Below are 4,040 nucleotides of genomic sequence, written 5' to 3'. Positions count from 1 at the left end.
TCGGCCGCCTTGGAACTATCTGTGTATCGGACGCGTCGCGGGATAAGGGGTTGTCACTGGTAGTCGCCCCAAGCGCGTCCGATGCTTGGACCATTCCGAGGCGGCCCCGAAGCCTCTTCCGTGTAGCCGTTGGGTCCTTCTCGCCGCATCCCTCGCCTCGCACCCCGATTGCTATGCGGTGAGGCTCCTCGGCCGCCTTGGAACTATCTGTGTATCGGACGCGTCGCGGGATAAGGGGTTGTCACTGGTAGTCGCCCCAAGCGCGTCCGATGCTTGGACCATTCCGAGGCGGCCCCGAAGCCTCTTCCGTGTAGCCGTTGGGTCCTTCTCGCCGCATCCCTCGCCTCGCACCCCGATTGCTATGCGGTGAGGCTCCTCGGCCGCCTTGGAACTATCTGTGTATCGGACGCGTCGCGGGATAAGGGGTTGTCACTGGTAGTCGCCCCAAGCGCGTCCGATGCTTGGACCATTCCGAGGCGGACCTGAAGCCTCTTCCCTCTAGCCGTTGGGGCTTTCTCGCCGCATCCCTCGCCTCGCACCCTGATTGCTATGCTGTGAGGCTCCTCGGCCGCCTTGGAACTATCTGTGTATCGGACGCATCGCGGGATAAGGGGTTGGCAGTGGTAGTCGCCCCAAGCGCATCCGATGCTTGGACCATTCCGAGGCGGCCCTGCAGCCTCTTCCGTCTAGCCGTTGGGGCCATCTCGCCGCATCCCCCACCTCGCACCACGATTGCTATGCGGTGAGGCTCCTTGGCCGCCTCGGAACTATCTGTGTATCGGACGCATCGCGGGATAAGGGGTTGTCACTGGTAGTCGCCCCAAGCGCGTCCGATGCTTGGACTATTCCGAGGCGGCCCTGCAGCCTCTTCCGTCTAGCCGTTGGGGCCATCTCGCTGCATCCCCCACCTCCTCGGCCGCCTCGGAACTATCTGTGTATCGGACGCATCGCGGGATAAGGGGTTGGCAGTGGTAGTCGCCCCAAGCGCGTCCGATGCTTGGACTATTCCGAGGCAGCCCTGCAGCCTCTTCCGTCTAGCCTTTGGGGCCATCTCGCCGCATCCCTCGCCTCGCACCCCGATTGCTATGCGGTGAGGCTCCTCGGCCGCCTGGGAACTATCTTCGTATCGGACGCATCGCGGGATAAGGGGTTGTCACTGGTAGTCGCCCCAAGCGCGTCCGATGCTTGGACTATTCCGAGGCGGCCCTGTGGCCTCTTCCGTCTAGCCGTTGGGGCCATCTCGCCGCATCCCCCACCTCGCACCCCGATTGCTATGCGGTGAGGCTCTTCGGCCGCCTTGGAACTATCTTCGTATCGGACGCATTGCGGGATAAGGGGTTGTCACTGGTAGTGGCCCCAAGCGCGTCCGATGCTTGGACTATTCCGAGGCGGCCCTGCAGCCTCTTCCGTCTAGCCGTTGGGGCCATCTCGCCGCATCCCCCACCTCGCACCCCGATTGCTATGCGGTGAGGCTCCTCGGCCGCCTTGGAACTATCTTCGTATCGGACGCATCGCGGGATAAGGGGTTGTCACTGGTAGTCGCCCCAAGCGCGTCCGATGCTTGGACTATTCCGACGCGGCCCTGTGGCCTCTTCCGTCTAGCCGTTGGGGCCATCTCGCCGCATCCCCCACCTCGCACCCCGATTGCTATGCGGTGAGGCTCCTCGGCCGCCTTGGAACCATCTTCGTATCGGACGCATCGCGGGATAGGGGGCTGTCACTGGTAGTCGCCCCAAGCGTGTCCGATGCTTGGACCATTCCTAGGCGGCCCTGAAGCCTCTTCCGTCTAGCCGTTGGGGCCTTCCCGCCCCATCCCTCGCCTCGCACCCCCGATTGCTATGCGGTGAGGCTCCTCGGCCGCCTTGGAACCATCTGTGTATCGGACGCATCGCGGGATAAGGGGTTGGCACTGGCAGTCGCCCCAAGCGCGTCCGATGCTTGGACCATTCCGAGGTGGCCCTGAAGCCTCTTCCGTCTAGCCGTTGGGGCCTTCCCGCCCCATCCCTCGCCTCGCACCCCGATTGATATGCGGTGAGGCTCCTCGGCCGCCTTGGAACTATCTGTGTATCGGACGCATCGCGGGATAAGGGGTTGGCACTGGTAGTCGTCCCAATCGCATCCGATGCTTGGACCATTCCGAGGCGGCCCTGCAGCCTCTTCCGTTTAGCCGTCGGGGCCTTCCCGCCGCATCCCTCGCCTCGCATCCCGATTCCTATGCGGTGAGTCTTCTCGGCCGCCGCGGAACTATACCTGTTATTGCTACTGCATCCTTCGGCTGGTAACCTCCTCTGCCGCCTTGGAACGTTCTCTTTGTCGGACGCGTCGCGGGATAAGGGGTTGGCACTGGTAGTCGCCCCAAGCGCGCCCGATGCATAGACCGCTCCGAGTCGACCTTGCTTTCAGCCTCTCACATGCATAGACCTCTCTGAGTCGACCCTGCAGCCTCTCACGTTTAGCCTTTGGAATCTCGCCTCACAACATGATTGCTATCCTTGATGCATCCCTTGCCTCGAGCCCTGATTGCTTTCTTGGCTGCATCCCTCCTCTCCTCACAGCCCGGTTGTCATCACTGCTTCATCCGTCGCTTCATGCATTCTGGCTGCTGGGCCCTTCCCACCGCACACCTCGATTGCTATCTCTTCTGCATCACACACCCCGATTGCTATCTCTGCTACATCCCTCGGCTCTCACTTCTGCATCCTTCGCCTCACACCTCGATTGCTATCAATGCTGCATCCGTAACCTCACACCCCGATTGCTATGCGGGGAGGCTCCTTGGCCGCCTTGGAAATTTCTGTGTGTCGGACGCACCGCGGGATAAGGGGTTGGCACTGGTAGTCGCCCCAAGTGCGCCCGATTCTTAGACCGCTTCGAGGTGACCTCGTAGCCTCTTTCGTCCAGGCTTCCTGCCTTCAACGCCCTTTTTACACCTCGATTGCTATGCGCGGGCTCGTTGGCGTCTATCACCTCTCTGCGAAGAGTGGCACGATGATTGTTGGGGTAAATCGTAGCAGTCCGATCTCTGGCCTTGGGCCATTGTGAGGGCTGATCGATTTCCTGTGCGCATCTCGTGTTCGCCCAGTAACAGACTCGACGACTTGTAATCGGTCTTGTTCCCGATTGTTCCTGGAGGTAGTCTTCGGAACTCTTGGATTTGACCTGTCACTCGAACTGTCCTCTTCCGAGGATGCTTGTGTGTGTGTGCTTGTGCCATTTCCTTGGCGGTATTAACGAGATATTAAAGAGCGGAGTGAGCGCCTCGCCCAGCTATGTTTGGGGCTCTCACTCCCTTACCCGGTGTGCGACCGCTTTGCACGTAGGTTGCGGAGCATCGCGACTCTTTCGATGTTTGGCGGTTGTCTTCCGGTGATGCGTTGGTCCCGAAGTGCACGTTACTAGCATTTCTGCCATTGTTCTCGATCTTTGGCACGTTCCTTCGTTGCAATTGGATATATATCTCCGTTTATACGCGCAGGCTTCTCCCGCCTATTCAGCGCTGTCCCACTCTCAGCACTCTCGTGGTCTCCTTGGCTTCTCTCTCCCGTGAGCGAGCTCTCTTCTCGAGTCTTTTCCATGTCCCATGGAGGTTGCCTTGCGAAATTCGGGCACACAAACGTGACCGGATAAGAGCGGAATTGCCTATGAGGAGAAGCTCACCTTAGGGAGCAGCAATGCCGAGTGTTTCGACAGAGGGTAGAGGGGGCGTTGTTTGGGCGGTTGCACAAAAGAGTGCTACGTTTGCACTGAAGGTTGCTTCTTCGTCTCCGACGAACTCTTCGAGGCAAAAAAGCTTGTTTACGGGGTCGAGGTGGGACTGTTCGTGCGAGTTGCGCCACCAAAAGTGCGTAGGGGGCATATACCTGGGAAATGGATGTCTCTGAGTGGCCTTACTCGGTCGCGTGCACGGTGCATTCTCTAACGGCAGGACTGTCGCGAGCATGTGCGGTTCGGATGTTTTCGGGTAAAGGGTTCCGTACGGGATGTTCTTCCCAGGCTCCTGTGAACCGAGACTCTGCATCGTCATGCTCCGGCTCCCGTGG

The sequence above is a fragment of the Cryptomeria japonica genome, unplaced genomic scaffold, assembly GCF_030272615.1.
Source record: "Cryptomeria japonica unplaced genomic scaffold, Sugi_1.0 HiC_scaffold_196, whole genome shotgun sequence".
Taxonomy (NCBI): domain Eukaryota; kingdom Viridiplantae; phylum Streptophyta; class Pinopsida; order Cupressales; family Cupressaceae; genus Cryptomeria; species Cryptomeria japonica.
This window is presented reverse-complemented; position numbering follows the sequence as displayed.